Source organism: Triturus cristatus, chromosome 3_1, assembly GCF_964204655.1.
Source record: "Triturus cristatus chromosome 3_1, aTriCri1.1, whole genome shotgun sequence".
NCBI lineage: Eukaryota > Metazoa > Chordata > Amphibia > Caudata > Salamandridae > Triturus > Triturus cristatus.
Window position 1 is genome coordinate 1,082,568,363 of NC_140583.1, and position 25,009 is coordinate 1,082,593,371.

Below are 25,009 nucleotides of genomic sequence, written 5' to 3' on the forward strand. Positions count from 1 at the left end.
TGCCCGCCAATATTTCCTCGTGGCTCAGGCCCCCCATCTTCCAATTGGTGTCCACATCACAGACACCCAGGAGCCGTGAGTTCCGCGGCGGGACCATTCCGCGGCCGGACCGACCGCAATTTATTCTTTCCACCAGGTTGCCCATGAGGAATGGTCACACAGGTAGGGGTTTCCGCACAGCACGCCACAGGCAGCGAGAAGCCAGCAATCTGCAGTCCCTTAACAGCCATACGCGTTTCGAGCAAATGAACTGCTCTTGTTCACTGGCAAAGAACGAAGCAAGCAGGTGTGTTTCTGAACATCTGATTTATTCAAATTTGAGTCCCGCCCCAGTGGGCGTCACCACAAGGCATTCTGGTCTTTATAGTTCCTGGGTAATGGACTCCATTGTTCGTAATCGCAAGTGCTCTGCTCGCTCCGTTGTTTAAAATATTCATCCCGATTGGGAAAAGGTAATGTCAGTATCACTGGCTGCCCGCCAATATTTCCTCGTGGCTCAGGCCCCCCATCTTCCAATTGGTGTCCACATCACAGACACCCAGGAGCCGTGAGTTCCGCGGCGGGACCATTCCGCGGCCGGACCGACCGCAATTTATTCTTTCCACCAGGTTGCCCATGAGGAATGGTCACACAGGTAGGGGTTTCCGCACAGCACGCCACAGGCAGCGAGAAGCCAGCAATCTGCAGTCCCTTAACAGCCATACGCGTTTCGAGCAAATGAACTGCTCTTGTTCACTGGCAAAGAACGAAGCAAGCAGGTGTGTTTCTGAACATCTGATTTATTCAAATTCGAGTTAAAGTTATCTGAACTAGCTATAACGGGGGAATTTCATTGGTTTTTTACGAGGGAAATGTCCACCTAACTATAACCTGTGTGAAACCTATGTTTTTTTAAGTGAATTTGCAAGGTTTTTTAAATGCTAATTCCTAACTATAACGTGTGTGAAACCTATGGTTTTTTAAGTGAATTTGTACGTTATTTTAAATGCTAAGTTATGTATTTATTAATATTTTTTTAAGGTTTTTCACCATGCGCGCATCGTGCGCGCACGGAGAGCGCACAGTGCGCTTTGCGCACCCACGGTCCGCAGTTCCTAACGTGCGCACGCAGTGCGCGCACCCCGCGATTTTTAAAAAAAAAATTAAAATGTTTTTTTCACCCTTGGGGGTCCTTCTGTGACCCCCAGATAAAGGCTAGGGGGTCAGGAACTGTCCACCCTGCCCCCTTTTGACGTTCTCCACCTTTGTTTTTCACTGCCTCAGAGTGCGAGAGACAAAATGACGGCCGACACTTCCTGATTTCGACCGATTCGAATGTTTACTGACATCTAACAACCAATCAGAATTGCGCTCGCGCACAGTGCGCGCACGGTGCGCGCATATAGATATTTATATGGTTCTAAATGCTATTTTCTCAGGAAATACTGAACAAATTTACACCAGACCTGCAAAAGGCACTTCCCTGACCTGAGGACTACCTCTCTGCCAAATTTCAAGTAATTCTGTTCAGCCATTCGGGCTGTACCTTCGACTAAAGGTCCTATGGAAAGATGCATGGGGAAAACGTGTTTTGGGACCCCCCTTTTTACTCGGCCCCCGCTTGACGAATCACCCCGAGACTTTCAGGGAAGGAGCTGAGCGGAGCGCCCCATTTGTTTTAAAAATTTCGCGAGGATTCCTCAACCGGCGCCAAAGTTATTCAAAATAGAATTTTGAGATTTCCTATGGAAACTCGGTCCTAACTATAACTATCAACTGGCGACCGCCAGTAGATAATATATATATATATATATATATATATATATATATATATATATATATATATATATATATATATATATATGTATTACCTACTGGCAGTCGCCAGTAGGTAGTTATAGTTAGGACCTATTTTCCATAGGAAATCCGCAACATTCTATTTGGAATAACGTTGGCGCCGATTAACGAATCTTCGCGAAATTTTCCAAACGTTTGGCCAGCTCTGGTCCGCTCCCATCCAGAAAATTTCACGGTGATTCATCAAGCGGGGACCGAGAAAAAAGGGGGGTCCCAAAACACGTTTTCTCCATGCATTTTCCCATAGGACCTGTTGACGCAGTTACAGCCAGAACTGCTGAACGGAATTACACTAAATTTGGCAAAGAGGTAGTCCTCAGTTCAGACTCATGCCTTTTGCTTAAATGGTGTAAATCCGTTCAGTAGTTCCTGAGAAAATTAGAGGTAAAAAGATAGATATATCTGGGCGGAGCCTAAAAACACATCTCATCGTGAGATCTGATTGGCTGTCAGTACTTCATCCAAGAAGTGTTGGCAGCCATCTTGGGACCAATATACATGATAGCACCTCATTAAAAAGCATTGCAGTTAATAGAAGGTTTTAAGACTTTAGTTACATTATAAATCATATGTTGATGGTACCATACTAATTTTAGGAATTGTGGTGTGTTCTAAGGTGATTTTACCATGTGAAAAAGCCTTCTGCTGTAATATCATGAATCATGTTTGAGAGAAAACTATTTTCTCATGCTTTTACCACAGAGGTTTGGAAGGTGATCTATAAGCTAAACTGAGAGCATATTTTCTGTAAATTCACATTATATTTATCAGTCATGTGAGAATGAAGTCTGAAATTCTCAGTAAAACATGTACATCCAACAAGGGCAGAGACTGTCAGTTGATTCCTTTGTGTTCTACTGTAGCTTCCCAGAGTATTCTAAAGAACAACTAGAGCGCTAACAGTCCTACGTATGACAAACGTGTTGCACACCTGAAGCCATCTTGATTGGAATAAAGTGGTAACTCTTTTAAAACATTTAATTTAAAAAGGAGCAAAATGAGGGGGTTCATTTTGCCAAAGAAAGTATGATTAGTGCTGCAGAAAGAAAAATTAGGGCACATTTTGAGTGACTTCTCAAATCCTCTTCTATTTCATTAAAAAATTCTGCCATGCAGACTGAAACATGCACTTTCAATACCAGCAGCAGACTTCCCTGGTGAGCAGTAGGCCTGGGCGGTAAATTCCGTTCCGTTCGCGGAATTTGCGAAATTTGGGTAATTTCGCGTTCCGCGGAGAACGCGAAATTGCAAAAAAATCTACGCTCCGCAACTTCGCGAAATTTTTGCTTGTTCGCGTTCTCAATATGCGTGTTCGCGAGATATTTCACCCCGAGCACGCAAACAGCGATCGGGAACAGGAAAAAAGTATCGCGAACACGCAATTCCGCGTGTTCGCGGAACTTTCTGCATGTTCGCGGAGATTTTTTACCGTTTCGCGGAGATTTGCGTAACGCGATTACGCAAATTCCGCCCACCCCTAGTGAGCAGTAGCTTTACTACAGTGTTCTAATAAGCAACAAGAGTGCTAACATTCTGAATTTATGGCAAATGTGTGACAAATCTGAATGCCTTCTTGATGGAACCAAAGTAAAAAACTGAAAGTATTTCCTACTGAGGAGACTGTAGTAAATGAGGAAATTAGGAAACTTCATAACAAATAAATCTCCCATGATGGCCACCAGAGACAAAAGAGCCCAAATGTAGCCCAAATATCACCCAGATGTTGCCCAACTATAGCCCAATGACAGAATGTCCCAGAGTGTTCTTAAGAACAACTAGAGCGCTTACTGTCTTACTTATGACAAAAGTATGGCACACCTGAAGCCATCTTGATTGGAATAAACTGGTAACACTTAAAACATTTAATTTAAAAAGGAACACAATGAGGGGGTTCATTTTGCCATAGAAATTATGATTAGTGCTGAAGAAAGAAAAATTAGGGCACATTTTGAGTGACTTCTCAAATCCTCTTCTATTTCATTAATAAATTCTGATATGCAGACTGAAACATGCACTTTTAATACCAGCAGCAGACTTCCGTGGTGATCAGTAGCTTTACTACAGTGATCTAATGAGCAACTAGAGTGCTAACATTCACAATTTATGGCAAATGTGTGACATATCTGAATACCTTCTTGATAGAATCAAAGTAAAAACTGAAAGCATTTCCTTCTGAGCAGACTGCAGTAAATGAGGAAATTAGGAAACTTCATAACAAATAAATCTCCCAAGATGGCCACCAGAGACAAAAGAGCCCAAATGCAGCACACATATCACCCAGATGTAGCCCACATGTAGCCCAATGACAGAAGTGTGCAAAACATTTATTTTGTGTGTATTTGCAGTTTTATAGAATGCAGACTTGTCAGGTATTGGAGTGTTTTACATGAGCATTGGTTACATCACACAAGATCAAATTAATTTTGGTTGTAGACATGGGGAGATTAAGTGATTTGACCAGAATCACAGAATGTTGAGCTGAAGCAGAAACTCCAACCTGGTTTCCCAGTTGCAAAGTCTGCAGCTCTAGAAGTAACACCACATCCTCTCCCCTAAGTGCAACATTTAATCAAGTGGTCAACTGGATAAAAAAACATAAAGATTGCAAATAATTTAAAAGTTCTTTGTTGCTATTCGAAAACTCAGAATATATGTCCTCATTTTAGTTTTTTAGAGCACTAACCATAATTTTGATGCAAATAAGACCCTCTCATATATGTAATTTCTAAAGGAAATGCTCTAGGTATTACAGTTTTGATCACATCAAGATGATGTCAGGCGTTCCACACTTTTGTAATAAATATAGAATGTTAGCAATCTAGTTGTTCATTGGGATACTGTTGAGAGGCAGAGGCCAGGGGCACGGACTCTGAAAATTGAAGGCAGGTAGGAGAGTGCAGAGGCAACAATTTGACCACACGGGGCAGGCAGGAAGGGCAAGGGCAGTGGCAGCACAACAGACTATGGAGGGCAGTGGAAAGGGGGGCAGGGGCAACAAACCAACAATACAGGACTGGCAAGAGAGGCTGTGGCAATATAATAGACCATTGTGCAGAAGGAAGAGGCAGTGGTAGTACAACCATATATGCCAACAGACCCGTTTTAGCCAGGAAACGTCCAATGTTTTTAAGCTCAAATGGGCTTTACTTGATCTGTCTACTGTCTACAATCTCCTCTTTTTCAATGTAACTCAAAGGGGAAAATCAATACCCCAGTTTTTTTTCAAAATCTCCCTCTTACCAAGTTCAAAATGTTCGCAAGTATGGTACATTGGATCATGGTAGGCAGGAGGAATTGGGGTAGGGACATGGACTCGGATAACAGAGTACAGGAGGGACATGGAGAGGTGCACCAAACTGACCCTACAGGGCAGGCATCAGGGTTTGCAGCAGCACAATACACCACACAGGGCATGCGGGACGGGAGTGCAGCACAACAATCCATAGAAAGCAATAGGGAGGGGACAGGAGCATGCACATGGACAACAGAGAACAGAGGGGAAAGAGGATGTGTGTTTTAATAACCGTGAGGGGGGTTTCTTGTGTAGTTTGGTCAAATTTTTGTCGAATCCCCTTTGAATGACTTGGTGTGCATGTGTATTAAATGTGCCCGTCAATAGCTACCCATGTTTGTATAAATAAACGACAAGGGTGTCTACTTGGAGAGTACACACCGGCGGGGGTGCTGGGATTAGGCACGGTAGGGCGTCAGACACGTCAGAGCTTCACTAACGGTGTAAATACATTCCACGTGGATTCATTGTATGCATAGTTGCCTATTGAATGAATATCACGCAAATCGTCATGGTGATAGGTACATACGGTTTGTCCAGCATGTCCTAGGTGTACCATATATTTTTTTTAAATAATAAAAAACAAAGGCCGCCCCGGGGGATGGGTCCCTGGAGCCATAAGTGGCCTGAGGAGGGGGGCAGCACAGTCCCCCTCCTAAAGATTTTAAAAGAAAAAGGCCATGACCCGGGGGTTGGGGTCCCCGGGGCCGATTAAGGCCTTGGGAGGGAGGCCACGCGGCCCCCTTCCAAATGTATTTTTTTCAACAAAATAAATTAGGGTGCAGGCCCTGACCAGATGGGGGCCCTGAACCCCAGGTCAGGGCCGTTAAATTAGAAAAAGAAGGGGGGCCACACAGCCCTCCTTCTTAAAAAAATAGAATAAATAAAAGACCGGCATCGTGCCGGAGGCCACGCCCCCTCGTTGCAGCACTCTGCAAACGCACCCCCGGCCAGTTATAAGTTGGGGAATTAATTCCCCTTCAATACTGAGGGTCCCTGAGGGCCAACTAGCCCAACAGGTATCTCCAGTATGCGCCAGGGAGCTGCGTTGCAGACAGGTGTTCTGAGGCCATGCCCCTTTTTACACCTCCATGCAACGCAGCTTTGTGTCGCTTACTGGAAGTACCTTGTGGGCTAGTTTGTACCTAGGGACCCTTAGGATTCAAGGGGACTTAATCTCTCAACTTAGAATGGCCACAGGGCGCGTTTACACAGTGGTGAAGGGAGGGGACTGGGCCTGAGGTGACATGTGTAAACACGCCCTGTGGTGCGTTTTATGTTGGGAAAATAATTCCCTTTCAATCCTGAGGGACCCTGGGGGCCTACTAGCCCACCAGGTGCTTCCAGTAAGCGCCTCTGCTCTGCGTTGCAGAGAGGTGATGCAGGCCGTGCCCCTTTTTACACCTCTCTGCAATGGCGCTTACTGGACGTACATAGTGGGCTATTTTGCCCCTAGTGACCCTCAGGATTCAAGGGGACTTAATCTCCCAACTTTAAAATGGCCACAGGGCGTGTTTACACAGTGGGGAAGGGAGGGGACGGGGCCTGAGGCGACGTGTGCAAACACGCCCTATGGTGCATTTTAAGTTGGGGAAATAATTCCCCTTCAATCCTGAGGGCCCCTGGGGGCTAACTAGCCCACCAGGTGCTTCCAATAAGCGCCACTGAGCTGTGTTGCAGAGAGGTGGTCCAGGCCGTGCCACTTTTTACACCTCTCTGCAACGCAGCTCTGTGGCACTTACTGGAGGTACCTAGTGGGCTTGTTGGACCCTAGGGACCCTCAGGATTCTAATGAACTTAATCTCCCAACTAAAAACAGCCACAGGGCGTGTTTACACAGTGGTGAAGGGAGGGGACGGGGCCTGAGTTAAAGTGTGCAAACAAGCCCTGTGGCACGTTTTAAGTTTGGGAAATAATTCCCCTTCAATCCTGAGGGACCCTGGGGGCCAACTAGCCCACCAGGTGCTTCCAGTAAGACCCACTGCGCTTCGTTGGAGAGAGGTAGTCTAGGCCGTGCCCCTTTTAACATCTCTCTGCAACGCAGCTCTGTGGCGCTTACTGGAGGTACCTAGTGGTCTAGTTGGACCCTAGGGACCCTCAGGATTAAAGGGGACTTAATCTCCCAACTTAAAACGGCCACAGGGAGTGTTTACACAGTGGGCAAGGGAGGGGACGGGGACTGAGGTGACGTGTGCAAACACGCCCTGTGGAGCATTTTAAGAGGTAGTTTTAATCCCCTGCCCTATTATATACTAGGGGCTTACAGAGGAGGTCATGATAATCACAGGGGGACCCCAACGCATAGTGTTCCCTAGTGTATGTAGGTGTTTTCACTGTATTCTGAGTGTCTTTTAACATAGCACTGGCTCTAGGACTGGTTAGTCAGACTCAATTACCACCAGTATCCATCTGAAAAAGTTGAGGATACAGGATGATTTTGCAACAAGGCTTCTTTCTGCTTTTCTGTTTGTTCTTTCTGCATGTTATCCTTCTTCCTGCACTTTTCTTCGTCTTTGAGGACTTCTGTTGCTACTTTCTGCATTTCTTTTTTTTCTTTCTGTGCGTTTTTTCTTCTTTCTTCACATGTCCTATCTCTGTAGGCATAGTTAGAAATTAGCATTTAAAAAACCTTTGAAATTCACTGAAAAAACGATAGGTTTCAGGCACGTTATAGTTAAGAATTAGCATTTAAAAAACCTTAAAAATTCACTGAAAAAACTAGGGGTGGGCGGAATTTGCGGAAGTGCCTTTCGCAAAATATCGCGAAACGGCACAAAATCTCCGCGATCTCGCGATATTTCGCTTGATCGCGGAGATTAGTGCTTCCAGTTGGGGTTTGTGACAGGAGCATCGTGCCGGAATGAATCCTGTCCTGCATATTTGCCCGAGAAGATGACACCGTTTTGTGCAATACCTCTACTCAACTGGAGTACTTTCTCCTGGCTAATCAGTAAGTGCTACCTCGTTGGGTAAATGTATAGTACTTTTCCTACACTACAGCTGCGTATAGGGCCAGAAGGTTTGTCTACAGTGACCATGTGTGTCTGTAACGTTGCCACGGCGCCGACGGCCCCGGGCTCCCTCGAGTCAGCTGTCCATCATAGTGGGGGAAATGGCGGTAAGACGTTGCCCACCGCTGGTGTGTGGGGCACGGCCAAACGGACGGGGCTTCCAGCAGTTCACATGCCTCTTGCTTATAAAGGGTCAGAGCAGTGTCTCTGAGGCAGACAAGGAGAAGGAACCGCCTTGGCACAGGAACTACTCGAGGATTGCGCTCGAGAAAATGAAGGATGCACGACCACCATCAAGGATTACAGCTATTATTTCAGGGTGGAAATGGGGAGAAGGCACATCTGCTTAACCACGCTCACGAATTATACACGAGGATTGCGCTCGAGAAAATGAAGGATGCACGACCACCATCAAGGATTACAGCTATTATTTCAGGGTGGAAATGGGGAGAAGGCACATCTGCTTAACCACACTCACGAATTATACACGAGGATTGCGCTCGAGAAAATGAAGGATGCACGACCACCATCAAGGATTACAGCTATTTTTTCAGGGTGGAAATGGGGAGAAGGCACATCTGCTTAACCACGCTCACGAATTATACACGAGGATTGCGCTCGAGAAAATGAAGGATGCAAACACCACCATCAAGTATATCAGCCAACATTTCAGGGTGGAAATGGGGAGAAGGCACATCTGCTTAACCACGCTCACGAATTCTACACGAGGATTGCGCTCGAGAAAATGAAGGATGCAAGGACCACCATCAAGTATTACAGCTAACATTTCAGGGTGGAAATGGGGAGAAGGCACATCTGCTTAACCACGCTCACGAATTCTACACGAGGATTGCGCTCGAAAAAATGAAGGATGCAAACACCACCGTCAAGTATATCAGCTAACATTTCAGGGTGGAAATGGGGAGAAGGCACATCTGCTAAGCCACCTCCACGCCCACAAATATTTTGGCTGATTAATGCCTTACTGAATTTGAGCTTGAACTCGGGCACCTGCTTTTTATATCTGTAAGTGCTTCCTGTTGAGGTTTAATTTTTGTGACAGGAGCATCATGCCAGAATGAATCCTGCCCTGCATATTCACCCAAGAAGATGCCACCATTTTGTGCAATACCTCTACTCAACTGGAGTACTTTCTACTGGCTAATCAGTAAGTGCTACCTCGTTGGGTAAATGTATAGTACTTTTCCGACACTACAGCTGTGTAAAGGGCCAAAAGAGTTGTTTACAGTGACCATGTGTCTGTAACGTTGCCACGGCGCCGACGGCCCCGGGGTCCCTCGAGTCAGCTGTCCATCATAGTGGGGGAAATTGCAGGAAGACGTTGCCCACCGCTGGTGTGTGGGGCGGGGCCAAACGGACGGGGCTTCCAGCAGTTCACATGCCTCTTGTTTATAAAGGGTCAGAGCAGTGTCTCTGAGGCAGACCAGGAGAAGGAACCGCCTTGGCACAGGAACTACTCGAGGATTGCGCTCGAGAAAATGAAGGATGCACGACCACCATCAAGGATTACAGCTATTTTTTCAGGGTGGAAATGGGGAGAAGGCACATCTGCTTAACCACGCTCACGAATTATACACGAGGATTGCGCTCGAGAAAATGAAGGATGCAAACACCACCGTCAAGTATATCAGCTAACATTTCAGGGTGGAAATGGGGAGAAGGCACATCTGCTAAGCCACATCTGCTAAGCCACACGAATGTTTTGGCTGATTAATGCGTTACTAAATTTGAGCTTCAACTCGGGCCCTGCTTTATTTAATTTCCGTTCCCTCACGGATCACGGAAATTTCGAAAATGTCGAATTGTCGCAATTTCCGCGAGCGGAACGGAAATTGTCGCCCACCCCTAGAAAAAACCATAGGTTTCAGGGGCGTTATAGTTAGCTGGACTTTTCACTCGTACAAAACCATTGATATTCCCCCATTATAGTTAGTTCAGCTAACTATAACTCGCGCGCCCGCAATGCACTGCTGATGACGTCACATATTACATCACTTATGACATGGTCAGTGACATCACTCATGACATCACTGATGACATCTCAAATATACATATATATATATATATGTAAAAAAAAAAAAAAAAAAATATATATATATATATATATATATATATGTATATATATATTCACACGTAATAACAAGCATTCCCTATGGCAAAATACTGAGATTAAAAAAAATATTTAGTATGACTTCGGATTTTGATTTATGCCTAAAAGAAATGATCATGAGGCTCAAAGCACGTGGGTACACCGACACCACATTAAAACAAGCTATTACCAAGGCAACTGTACGCCCCACAGAGAGCCTACTGATTTTGATGCAGGAGTTAAGAGGGCGACTAGGGAGGAAACTATCAACAACGAGAGTCCCAGGCTAATTACAACATACAGCAGTGAGGAAAGAAAAATTAGGGCCATAGTTAAGAAAAATTGGCCCATAGTACTAACTGATGTTGTGTTAAGCACAAGACTGCCCAGTACTCCCATGATTACATTTAGGAGAGCTAAAAGCATGGGTGCTGTCCTAGATATAAGTAGCCCTGAAACCAGACAAAATACTATGTGTCTTCAACCAGCACAAGGATTCCGTTAATGCTCTACTTGTAGAGCGTGCAAATTCGGAACTAATGTAACCCACTACCGAACTCCTTTCAGCACCCAAGATACGGCTATTTCAGGTAGTTTCAATTGCAAAACTGAGTTTGCTGTGTATGTCCTGACATGCACTTGTGGCCTAAACGACACCGGTAGCACCAGGCTGCAGGTGCATTTTACAGCATCTTCGTGCAATTTTGCACAGTGACCCTGCTTACCCGGTAGCACGCCATATTAAGAGAACCCATAATAATGATGTTGCATGCTTAAAATATTTTGTGGTGGGGTCAGTTCTGAAATCTTGTAGAGGAGGAAATCAGGAACGCCAGTTGAGACAACTTGAAACCAAAATGATTCTGGAATTTGACAGCAAATGGCCAAACAGGTTGAACAATACAGAGGATATGTACAACTTCCTTTAGTTCTTCTAGTTCCCCGCAAATCGTACCCATCTACTTTATGAATTTACAAAATAGCCAGTATATGTGTCCTTTATGAAGCACATTAAGTTTTGTTTACTTCTGTGTCTTAATAAGTAGGTTCCCTATTATTAAGCACAATATGATATGGATTTTATTGCTTCATAATATTCGAATAATTCTAATGCCTTTTACATGAAAACAAACTGTTTTATCACCTCTTTGCACTATTTTCCGATACGATGAATTTTAGAAATGTTATTTATATGATTTTAACAATACTACCCCAAAATGTTTTTTTATTGTTAATAATATTTATACATTTATTTAATCATACGGATGGCACTTTAAATAATGTTTGCACTATTTGCACAGTTTTGCACAGTGATTTGATTGCTGCTTTGTTCCAAATGTTGCACTTTAATGGGTGCTTCCAACGACAGGATTCTGTTTAACATCTAAATTATGCAATTATCATTTACATATCAGCTTGGCTCATATATTGTTAGCGGCTCTTTTATAGGATTTATCCAATTATCAATAGGGCATTTTAGGCCCTTTTATATATTGACAAGGTCAAAGAAAGAGAAAGAAATATAATCTTGATTGTATATATTTTAGAAAAAACTCTTTTTTACCTGTGTATTTATACAGACAGACTCACTATAGAAGCCTGCATCATGAGGTTTATATGCTGCTAAATTGTAAAAAATAATCAAATGTATTTTTACAATTTTTTTTTTTTTTTTTTTAAACCTTTATTACAGTATACGAAAAATATACAAGGATGGGCCTACAACCTTCCGGCCGGCCGCTAATTTTTACAATTTTTATATATATTTTTTAATTGCATTGGTGAGCATTTATGAATTTGAGATTTATCTCTGTATTCCCTTTTTTGAAAACAATATAATGCTCAGTAAACAGAACAACAGTATGTTTTCATTTTTTATGGTCATGTGACCAAAAATGTGTTGGTTGTGGGTGTGCACTTTAAGCATTTAAAAAGAATCATTTTTGCTGTGATCCATATGTGAACAAGGGCTCTTGGGCCCAAAACGCGTAATTGCTGAAACAATTCGGGTCTAATAAAACCATCTTGCCAGATCCCTGTGGTCCGTCTCCTTCTTCGCCAGTCCTCGGAGGTTGTTTGGAGTATACGTTCTGTTGAATATGTATATATATATATATATATATATATATATATATATATATATATATATATATATATACACATATATTACCTACTGGTGTTTGCCAGTAGGTAGGTATAGTTAGGACCTAGTTTCTATTCAAATTGTGTTTTTTCTGTTGCCAATATCTTTAGCGCCGGTTGACGAATCTTTGCGACATTTTTAAAACTAGTGGGGCACTTCAATCAGCTATTGTCTTGAAAGTTTCGGGGTGATTCGTCAAGCGGGGGCCAAGAAAAAAGGGGCATCCCAAAACACATTTTCCCCATGTTAATTTTCATAGGAAAAGTTGGAACAGGCTACAGCCCGAACTGCTGAACGGAAATACACCAAATTTGGCAAAAGATAGCCCTTGGGTTCAGAAAGAGACCTTTTTTTAAATGGTGTAAATCCGTTCAGTAGTTCCTGAGAAATTTAAAAAAGAAAAAATTTATATATCTAAGGGACGCAGGTGATAACGCTCGGGGCAGCCGTGAGGGGGCCGCAAACATCGCTCAGCCGTGAGGGGAACGGCAAACACTGTCTGTATTTGCTTCCATCTGCCATCAGGGGAACGGCCAACGTGAACCACATCCCCCAGCAAACCCTGCTCTGATGCCTGCTGTGATGCTGCACCTCATGCCCGGAGGTGCAATAAAATCTGTGCCTGCCTCCCGCTTCGCGGGACGAGTGCGGGCGCGCCCGTCCTTGCCCGTCATTGGCAGGAAGAGGCAGGGCAGGGTCACTCCCTTTGAATTTGCCTCCGGACATTGCTGAGCAAGGTACTGTGCATTTTATTCCAACCATCGCTGTGTTGACTGCTAATAACCGGCTGCTTGGTAGACTCGCCTCATTGACTCTGATGGTTCTGCTTTCTTCGGGCTGTAGGGGACTAAATTTGCACTTTTATATTATTTGCTCTATTGGTCTGTGATCCCTTGTGGGAAGCACACGTTTATCTATTGCTAGATCTTTGGTAATTTTTTGCACTAGCGGTCCCCGGGTCTACATGATGGGGAAGGGGAAAAGCATGGAAGGTGCTGGGGGAAGCGGGGCTAGCCAAGTAACAAAAGGGAAAAGGCCTAGGACGACTCTAAAACACCCAGTTAGCAATTGTGTCCTTGACAGGATAGACACTCTAATAAATGAGTGCGAAGACTTCCTAGAGGGCAATCAATCGATACCCCCAACACCTGGGGACCTGGCTGATAGATCCCCTCTAAGTTCGAGAATAACCTGCCCCCCTGTCATCCCAACAATGTTCCAAAAGCTACCGCCCAAGCGGGGACTTATTAAATCAAAAAAGCAAGCTTTTTCAGCCCAAGATACATCCCAAACCCATGCCATCACCCCTGCTAATATCAGCACTAGCATTTCTCAACAGGAACGAGGGCAAGAATCTGTAATCCCTTGTACAAATAGATTTCTACCTCTCCAAGGTGTCAGTGACGAGCGTAGTGACAACATGCCCTCACCATCATCTCTTGGGTCAGTTGGTGGCGCTACTGGGATGATTTGTATAGAAGATAAAACAGAGCCCATAGATTCCCTTCTCATTATAAACACAGTGAGAACAGAGATTGGCACATTGAAAAGTATGCTAGAGGATCTTACCATCCTAGTTAAAACATTAGTGAAAATTGACTTGCCTCGTAAAGAATACGATATCCCTGTACAAGTTCACCTTTCACAGTCCATCAATAATGACCTCTAGCCACAAGATCCAGCATTCTCTAGTACAAAATGTATTTCCTACGATTCCAACTCTCATCAATTAGCTACCTCTGCTTCTCTAACACAAAAGTATGCCCCTAATGAATCCTTGGCTTGGAGCACAAATAGACCTAATATTTCTATACAAGACAAGCTTAAGAGGTTAGTAACTCCACAGAATCCCACAATTAGGCACACTGTTCAGCCATGACAAGCTCAACCCCTTACCTATAAAAATTGAGATCAATTGCCCCCTCCAGCTGCTAGGGCCAATATCAACTGGTCACAAACCAAATAATTCTACATGACCACTGTCCCGAGAATTAACACTAAGAATTCCTACGAGAGTGAGGAATCGCTAATTAATAAGGTGACCCACTGGATACGTCATGTTAGGGGATGTCGATCAGTGATCAGAGACTACATTCTAAGAGCACGGAGATGCCCCTCCCCAATTAACCAACTGGATAACATCGAGATTACCCTAAAGGAAACCGAGATGGCAGAAAACCTCCTTGCTCTAGAATTTCGCTCCTGTCCCCCTGATGGGTCATCTATCCAATTTAGGCATCTTGCCACACACGAGTTGGGCAGAACACAAACCACACAGGCATCAATACATCTAGCAGGCACTTCTTGCCTGGAGTCTAATGACTGACTGCAAGAATCAGTTATCTTGAGATCTTCTAATCTTCCAAAGACACACTATGAAAAGTTCCCATCACCACGCTGGCACTAGAGCATCATCTACCTATCCAGACGAAGAACTAGCCCTCGACCTTTCACATTCACCCAGTTTCGCCAACTTCAGCTCTTTCGCAAACTAATACCCCCACTCCTACACAAAGCACCACCACAGGTCCTACACCTAGCCATCAGCTGAAGATCGTGTCATGGAATGTGGCGGGACTAAAAAGCGAACTTCCACTTCCTCACTGTAATGAATTTGTAGGAGATTTTGACATCTGCATCTTTCACGAGAAATGGAGTCTGGTTCTTCTACACAAAGCTGGTTACACTTGTTTTTATATACCCGCAATCACAGCCGGGAGAGGGCGCCCTTCAGGGGGCTTGATTGTTTGGATAAGTATTGCACTTGATTGCCGAATTACTCTCCAAACAAGTCCAAGCCCAGATATCCTGTTGCTAAGTATTAGGGGACTTAGGGGTGGACCCCAAATTGAGCTCTTTAAAGTTTACGCAAGAGGGACAAAGGGAGGCAGGCCCTCGAGTACCATTTCAGCATTAGACGAATGTCTATATAAGTGCTCACCTCACGCAAGAGCAATAGTCACAGGAGATTTTACTTGCACCTATGAACCCCTGGCTACAGAGGAATTAATGGGAATAGAAGATCAAGATAGCAGGTGGGCAGTGCCTCAACTTGCCCTTCCTTTATTCAAAAGATGGACACAGCAGGTAAGCTCCAAGGTGTGGTATGTAGTGTATAAAGAATAATAGATGTACCTAGGGCCCATATGCACACAGTTAATCAAATTAATGCATACTTTCAGGTCCCAAACCAGAAGGAAAAACCTAGCAATTCTGCATATAAAAGCTGCTAGAAATGCCTATAAAGCAGCCCAGCTAGAGGCAAAGGCAAACTGGGACGAATCACGTTGGGAGCATCTGAAAGATGCATGCTCATCCAAGGACAACAATTTGTTTTGGAAATTGGTTACCTGGTGAAGTAGGACAGATGCACGCCCACCCCCGTATCATATCACCAGCCAGACCTGGTTTAACCACTTTAAAGAACTCTATTCAGCAGTAGAGGCTGGTATGGAAGGGGACCCAGCTGGGCCAAATGGGCACATAGCAGAGGAGGAGTACTTTACCATCCTGGAGGTGGAAGCTGCACTAAATAAAATTGTCCCCTCAAAAGCTGCAGGCCCGGATGGCCTGCCTGGCGACCTATTCCTGGCTAACCCCAGTCCCTGGGTATGTTGCATCTTATTATTAGCAAATGCCATAGCCAATGGAACACCGGTCCCAACATCAGAGAGTTCTGCTGAAGTGGTCTCCATCCACTAAATGGGAGCAAGGGATGATCCCACTTATTACAGAACAATAAGTCTGATGGATGGTATGCAGAAGGTCTTTGGCCGATGCTTCTGCATAGGATACAGTCATGGTCTGAAGATGAGGATATCCTTTCCCAGTCCCAGGCCGGTTTTAGATCAAAGACAGGGACAATGGACCAAGTGTTCAGATTCCTTCTAATTTACTGGAAGGTTGTGGTGCTAGGCAAAGGCAGTCTCTACCTTGCATTCATCGATCTGAAGACTGCCTTTGACCTGGTTCCTAGATCCAGGTTATGGGCAGCGCTTGGAGAAATAGGTATCCCCTCTTTTGTCCTTAATTTATTGGTCCGGCTCCACAAGGGGAACTTTGCCCAAGTCAGGTGGGGGGAACAGGGAAAAATCAACAGTGCGAATCCCTGTCAATAGAGGAGTCAGACAGGGCTGTGTTCTGGCCCCAACCCTGTTCTCCGTATATGTGAATGGGATAGTGGATTTCCTCCTGGAGGAGCCGGCAGACTCGACCGCCCTGTGGGGTAAAAAGATACCAACTCTGTTGTTTGCGGACAACACTTTGTTGATATATAAGATCCCAGCAGGGCTACAGTGCCTAATTGACAAATTCCAACTCTTCTGTGACAATCGGGGATTGGTCATAAATGGTGCCAAAACCAAATTTATGGCCTTTAACTGCCACAGATCATGCATGAACGGCCCTCTCCTGGGCGGGATTTCCCTTGAAAAGGTTGACACCTTTGATTATCTAGGTGTAAGACTTTCCGATAAAATGTCTTGGAGACCCCACCCAGGTAAGATGCTGTTGGTACACAAACACGTGGCCGGAGTAATAGCGAAGGAGCATCGACTTTCCCACACCAGGCCTGTAGCTCCAGCCCTCCAATTATATGACACAAAGGCTGTTAGCGCTGCTCTTTAGGGAGCAGAAGTCTGGGGTTTTGACAAATTAGATGAGCTCTGTAGGTCAGAACATAAATTCCTAAGAGACCTAGTTACGAGACTCAAATACTTCCCCCTTACCCCGTTGCTACTGGATATGGGTATGCGGTCAATAGATGATGTAGTCAGGCTGCGCCCCTTACTTTTCTGGGCTCGCATTAGGCGGATCCCTGAGCTCTCCCCCTATGCAGAAGCCCTTATCGAGATCACCTGCCTAGACACCGAAGGGAAAATAGGCTGGCTACGTGACATAAGCAGACGCTGTCAGCAATAGGACTTTGTGGCTGCTGGGCTAGTTAGAAACCCCCAAGGAGAGAGAAACTTAAACGCCTATACTGGGAATGGGTGGACCAATGAGAGATCAGCAGACCTAATGCAGGCAAACTGACAACATAATTCTACTCCTACAAACAAACTAGATATTATGAGCCCTACCTTGACTTAATCAAGGTACCAAGAGACAGAATAGTGTATATGCATTTTAGGTATGGATTCCTCTCTGTTCGCGAAGTGACAGCAAAATGCTCTGTAAGCAATGTGAAAAAATGTCCAAGTTGCAAGGCTCCGACAGAAAGTATTGCCCACTTACTGTTGGCCTGCCCGGTGTATAAAACACCACGGGCCAAATGGCTGAAACCGCTTTGCCAGCAGCTTGGCACACGGGACCACTACACGGCACTACGCATTCTCAAGTCCGACTTCAGGCCCTTCTTTTCCTACTGTGTAACAAAGTTCTTGGGTCAAGCCTGGCTTATAAGGTGGAAAGCCCTCTTGAGATAGATACAGTTTTTATTTTATACAGGACAGCAGGGTTTTTAAGGCCACAACAGTATTGTTGTTAGAATTATTAGGCACAAGCAAATTCCCGTTGTCAGACTAAGCAAATTTAAAGTTTTTTTAAGTATTGCATCACTGCCTTCCTGTAATGATGAAATATTGATTGTTTTCATACTGGTTTTTAGGATAATTATGTATTTATCTACCATTGTTACTCTCTTTTTATTAATATTTTTAAACATGACATATGTACTTCAGACTAAAGGTGCCAATCGATTATCTGGCTGCACCAATGTTTACACTGATCAAATATGCTGTATAGTTGCACTCTCTTTTTAAACCAATAGTAATGTCATTTTTATTTTGTAGCTTTTATGACATTTTGTCGAAATGAAGCTTAAATTGAATTGAGTATATATCTGAGCACCGAAGAGGGTTCGCGAACCCTCACGAGCACGAGCTTCACTCTGATTGGTTGCCAACACTCCAAACCAGGAAGTGTTGGCAGCCATCTTGTGACTCGGTTACCGAGCCACAAGAACAGAGCAAAAAAATAAAGGTGAAAAACTACAAAAGGGGGCAGGATAGAAACACCCTGACCCCTAGGCCTTCTGAGGGGGTCCCACAGGGACACCCAGGGCCACTAAAAGCATTTTTTTAAATAAAAATGGGCTGATTCGCGCTGGGGTCGCAAATCCGGCTCCCGTGCTTCGTTTTTGAAAGGCCCGAGTGGGCCAGGTCCCTGGTACACTCACAAAAATATTTTGCGGGGGCATACGGGGGCCCCCGCAGCCCCGGGGCTGCCACCGCCCCGGGGCTTGTAAAGAATAATTAGTGTGGGGGAACTCAAGTCCCCCCACACTGCCCCAGGGACCACCACTTCCCCGGGGTATTCAATATTTAAATACGGGGGTCCATTGCGGATCCCCGTGCCCGGGGACCACCACCTTCCCGGGGCTTTGAAATGGAGGGAGGCCCTTGATGGCCCTGGGGACCACCACCACAAAGGGCTGGCTCCTGCAATGTCCCGGGGTGCCCACCCCCGGGAGATTGCTGTTTGCTATGGCAGGGCGGGAGCCGTGTGGCTCCCGCCCTGCCATAGCAAAGCAGAATTGCTTTTTAGCATGGGGAGCTGCATGTCAGCAGCTCCCCTTGCTCAAAAGGAATGCCGGCTCCCGGAGGAGGCGGGGAGCCGGCTGGACCGTGGTGAAATTGGGGCTCCCCCCACAGTCCCCAACACAAAGGGCCGGCCTCGGGGGATGCTGTCCCTGGGGCCAGAAGTGGCCTGGGAGGGGGGCCCGGGAGGGGGACCACACTCAATAAAATACATTTTTTTTTAAATAAAAAAAGAGGCACAGCCCCAGGGGGAAGGGGTCCCCGGGGCCAGTAGAGGCCTCAGGAGGGGGCCACGCAGCCCCCTCCTTAAAAATTATATGTTTTAAAATAATACATATGTGGCCATGCCCCAGGGGCATTAACAAAATGCATTTAGTAGTAGTAAAGTTAGGAGTCCTAACTTTACTACTACTAAATGCCTTCTGTGAATACCAAAAGTAGTAAGTTTAGGATTTTATCTCAGTTTAGTAGTAGTAAAGTTAGGAGTCCTAACTTTACTACTACTAAATGCCTTCTGTGAAAAACAAAAGTAGTAAGTTTAGGATTTTATCTCAGATTAGTTCTGTGAATCGGCCCCAGAAAGAGGGTATTCACCTAAGTCAAATGAATAAGTTTGCAACAGAGTTAAAATGATACAAAGAGCAGATTTACTTATATCTAAATCAAAAATAGAGAAGGAAGAACCAGTTAGATTCATAGCAGAGTTTAACACTCAGGCTGGAGAAATAAGGAAAAGTCTTATCAAATTCTGGAACGTATTCAAAACAGACGACAACTTGAGAAATGTAGTAGGCGACCATGCACAAATAACGTTTAAAAGATGTAATTCATTAAAGGATATGCTATGTAAAAGCACTATGCAAGACATAAAACAAAAAAACACCATTCAAGGGTTTTATGTCTGTGGTCAATGTAAATCTTATAAGAGCAGTAGCAGCTGTAAAATGGTCAAAATTCCATAAAAAAGAAAAGCTTTCACCATAACCAAACACTTAACATGTAACTCAGATTTTTGAGTATATGGTTTGAGAAGTACCTGTTCAGTTTTCTAAATTGGTAGTACAATACATAAAGCCAAAAAAAGAGTCTTGGAAACTTTGAGAGCAATCGTGAATAAAGACAGACTGTACCCTGTAGCAAGACACTTTAAAGAAAAGCATAATACGGATCCAATTCTGTTAAAGAGTTGTGCACCATATAGAATTCCTACTTCAGAAAGAGGGGCCAACAGAACACAGATATTGCGTAGATTAGAGACTAAGATGATTATTAAGTATGGGGCCATGTTTCCAACAGGATTGAAGAAGGACAAAGAATTGGCTGTCCATCTAGGGTAGGACTGTCAGAAGTTACCGTGCATACCCAAAATGAGATCAACCCTTTTGACGCACATCTGACGGAAACTGAAGTTTACATTTTCTTAACTATAGAGGTTAAGAGAATGTTGATCTAATACCATGGGGAATATGTAAAAGGAAATGGCGGAGCACGGTGTTAGCCTCCTTGGCTTAACGCCGCGCTCCGCCACTTCTGAAATGCAAGGCTGCACCTTATTTACAAGAATGTGGTGCAGCATCGCGTTTCCCCCTGCAATGGCGCTAAGTTTAACAAGTTAGCTCCAATGCAGGCACCCTTGCACCGTAGTGCAAGGGTGTCTCCGTGAAAGGGAGGATTGTTTATGTGAAGGAAGGTGTCCCTTCCTGCACATAAACAATCCTAAAATGCTCTTCTGTCACTGCAGTACATGCAGCATAAATGAAAGTGACAAAATTTTATTTTCTTAAAGGTTTGTTTATGTACAGGAAGGGACACCTTCCTGTAGATTAACAGACCATGGCATTTTGCTTTTTCCGTGTGTGCTGCACAAGGCAGCACACATGGAAAAAGCAAAACCGAGGAGAAATAATGCATTTCTCCTTGTTTCTCCATTTTAAGACCAGGATTTAGAATGAACTTGAATAAAACACTTCAAGACCCTGTTTCGAAACCTATACTCTCATAAACACTTTCTCCATATTATTGGCACATTTATGTTTTCTGTGGGGGTCCTGTCCCACTATCAGGTACATGAGCCAGGGTTTGGACCTAGATCCATCATAGACATATTCCCAAGTTCTCGTGGACAAGAAAGTCTAGGACTGACCTGGGATAGTCATTGATGAGCTGTGGAAAGGAAGTTGGACCCCAGGAGTTCCGAAAAAATACATATCTTTAAGAGTGTGAACAGGTCTTCTATTGATCCCATGTCATACATATCATCTTCTGAACGGCCTCTCTTTTCAACCTGCAGCACTTTGCATTCTGAGACATAAATAAAACAACTTTGCATTGTAGTACCTATGTGAACCCATAAACCACATTTTAAAAAGAGCTGTTAGTCAAAATGTCTAGACTGGCTCAAGGAGGCATGCATTACATGAGGCTAAAAGATGTTTCCACAGTGAGAGCAATGTCTTTGAGGACTCCAGTTAAAAAACTACACATGAGATGTGCTGTTGTGTCCTGCTGGACACAGTCTATTGTTTTAACCAGCCACCCCCAAGAGGACTGGTCCTTACACCCACCCCACACCCATCTAACACAGACGTCAAGGGTCAGGTGACCCTGCCAATGAAAGAGCCTGAGTGCACGTGCTTGTGGCCAGGTCCAGTAACCATATATACTGTGTCAGTGTCCTTATTCATTAGCATGCTGGTCTAGGGCCCACAGCTTTACAATGGCGATGAGAAGTTTTGACCCCATGCCGTGCTGCCTAAGCGGTTACCCCGGTATTTGAAGAGGAGATCATAGCCCATACTACTGGGGCTGCCTGCCCGTGGCAGTGAGTGTTTTTCAAAACATGGGGAACCCACAATCGGAGAACCTGGGGTGTATGAATATATTGGGTGAACAATGGTTGAATTGGGCCAATGGTCCAGTACAAGTTCCTTTCCAGAGAAAGGAAAACTAATGTTCTTAACAATAGCTATGAGGTCGGCAGTGTTTTAATCTCAAACATTTGAGATCATCTTCAGGACAGGTGTGTGAGCACCAATTGTCAGGGAGGCACAATTGGTCAGTCCTGTGCTGATGGCAGGCCATTGTACTGTGTTATCTTGCAACTGATTAAATCTTGCCTTGTTGTGGCTATAGTAGGTTAATTGGCCACCTCAATTTGATGAGAGCCAAGCCAGGGTAGAATAGTCCTTGTGTATGGTTTGTTTGTGGCAGCGATTATGCATGATATTGCATCAGGATGTATTTCTGAGCATCAACGGAAACCACAGGGGGACGGCACAAGTAATAATTATGGAGCAATTAATGCAGAGATCAGTCATGTATTCCCACTGGGATGCAGCTTCGAGACGGGACTCATTCTGTTGGAAATACTTCCCGATGCAATATCACACATGATTGCTGACACAAACAAACCTTACACAAGGACTATGCTACCCTGGCTTGTCTCTCACCAAATTGAGGTCAATCAATCATGGGTTTGTTGAGCATGACTACTCATCCGTAAGGGTCTCAAGACACGGGGGGGAGGCGCAGGGTCATGTCCATCAAGGAGGAGGTCTATCAAAGAGCCATGTCTTGAGGTTGGGGAGTGATGTCGTCTGTCTGAGGTGGAGTGGGAGGGTATTCCAGGCTCTGGCTATGGGGAAGGAGAATGAGCAGCCTCCCGATCTGGACTTCCTGGTCCTAGGGACCACAGCGTGGGAGAGCTGAGCTGATCGTAGGGTCCTTTGGGGTGTCTGGAATGTGAGTCGGCTATTCAGGTATGCTGGTCCGGTGTTGTGGAGGGCTTTGTGTACGTGGGTAAGAATCTTGAAGGTGATTCTTGCCTTGATGGGGAGCCAGCATAGTGTGTGTAGGTGCTGGGTGATGTGGGGTTGTTGTGGCAGGTTGAGGATTAGTTGGGCAGCGGCGTTTTGGATGTTTTGAAGTTTGCTGTGAGGTTTTTGTTGATTCCGGCGTAGAGTACGTGGCCATAGTCAAGTCTACTGGTAACAAGGACGTGTGTGACGGCCTTTCTGTGTTCAATGGGGATCCATTTGAAGGTCTTGCGTAGGAGGCGGAGGGCTTTTGAAGCAGGAGGATGCGACGGAGTTGATCTGGCGGTCTATTTTGAGTTTGGAGTCCAGGATGATTCCCAGGCTGCGTGCCTGGTTCGTGGTGGTGGGCTGGCTTCTGAGGGCGGGAGGCCACCAGGTGTCGTTCTAGGCATCGGGTGTGGGCCCATAATGAGTACTTCTGTTTTGTCCATGTTGAGTTGTAGACAGCTGCTCGTAATCCATTTGGTGACTGCTTCCATGCCTTCTTGAAAGTTGTCTTCGGCTGCCTTGGGTTCGTTGGATAGGGAGAGGATGAGTTTGGTGTCGTCTGCGTATGAAACAATGTTGAGTCAGTGGGTCCTGATGATGGGGGAGCGGAGACATGTAGATGTTGAACAATGTGGGGCTCAGGGAGGATCCTTGGGGTACTCTGCAGATGGTCGGTGTGGGGTCCGAGAGGAAGGGAGGGCGTCTGACCCGCTGCATTCTGCCGGAGAGGAATGAGCGAACCCTGTCAAGGGTCTTGTCCCGGATCCCTGCTTCGTAAAGTTTGCGTGTTAGGGAGTGGTGAGAGACTGTGTCGAAGGCCGCTGGAAGGTTGAGGAGGATAAGGGCTAGTGTCTCTCCTCTGTCCAGGAGGTAGCGGATGTCGTATGTTGATGCGAGGAGGGCGATTTCCGTGCTGTGGTTCTTTGCTCTCCATGCCACTGGAATCAAGCTATCCTGGCTGAAGAGGGGTGAAACCCTGAAACCAGTCCTAGGATGCTTGTTTCCAGTCCAGGGAGGACCTGGCTTGGCAGTTCAGGCTGGACTGTTCCCATGAGGCACAGGGTCAAGACTGATTTGCATATGGCTGGTTTAAAACTGGAATGGCATGGTGAGCAAAGAAACGATGGATTTAGGCACAGATCTCTGTACTGGGGTGAATGTATGACATTGTTATGCATTCTGTCCATCAACTGTTGTTGTTGCAGTGGTTCTTTCTGAAGCCGGATTGGGTGGAGTCAAGGATATTGTGCTCTTCGATGAAGGTGGCGAGTTGGTAGTTGATGGCTTTCTTAATTACTTTCGCTGGGAATAGTAGCAGGGAGATGGGTCTGTAGTTCTTGAAGTTGGTGGGGTCCGCCAAGGTTTTTTTCAGGAGAAGGTTGATCTCAGCATGCTTCCAGTCATAGGGGAAGGAGACGTTTGCGAGAGAGCAGTTGATGGTGTGGAGAAGCATTGGGGCGATGGTGTTGGCGTCTCTGTTGAAGATGTGGTGGGGGCATGGGTTCGTGGCGGCCCCAGAGTGGATTGACTTCATCATCTTCAGTGTGTCTTCGGTGGAGAGGGTGGTCCAGCTGTCAATCATTGGCTTCAAGGTGTCGGGGTAGTTGGTGAGGGTTCTGTGTGTTGGCTGCCTTCATCAAAATTTTTGTAAATGTTCTTGATTTTGTGATGGAAGAAGGTGCTCAGTTTGCCGTAGAGGTCTTGTGAGGGAGAGATGTGATGGGTTGGGCGAACTCCTTAATGATGCTGACGAGTTCTTTGCTGTTGTGTGCATGTGTGGAGATTCTGTCTTGGATCGCTTTCTGTTTTGTATTTCTGATGAGTTGGTGGTGGGCGTTGGTTGGGGCTCTGAAGTTGTTGCGGGCTTCAGTAGATTCTCATTCCTCCAGGCCTTTTCGAGGCGGCAGCATGTGTGTCTGGACTCTTGGAGTTCGGCGGTGAACCAGCTGGCTTTCCTGGTGTGTGTGTTGTTGTTATTCTTGAGGGGGGCATGGTGTTGGCGCAGTCAGAGATCCATCTATGCAAGGCTCGGGCTGCGGTGTTGGGGCCGTCGTTGTCCGCGATGGTTGAGGTGGAGTTGCCGAGTGAGGTGGTGAGCTGGTCGTCAGTGATTTTAGTCCAATTTCTGCGTGGGAGCAGGCACTGGGTTCTCGGGAGGGTGGGTGTTCTGAAGGTGAAATGGATGCATCGATGGTCTGTCCACGGGAGTTCGGTGGTGTGGCTGAAAGTGATGGAGTTTCCTGTGGTGAAGATGGGCTCGAGGGTGTGTCCTGCT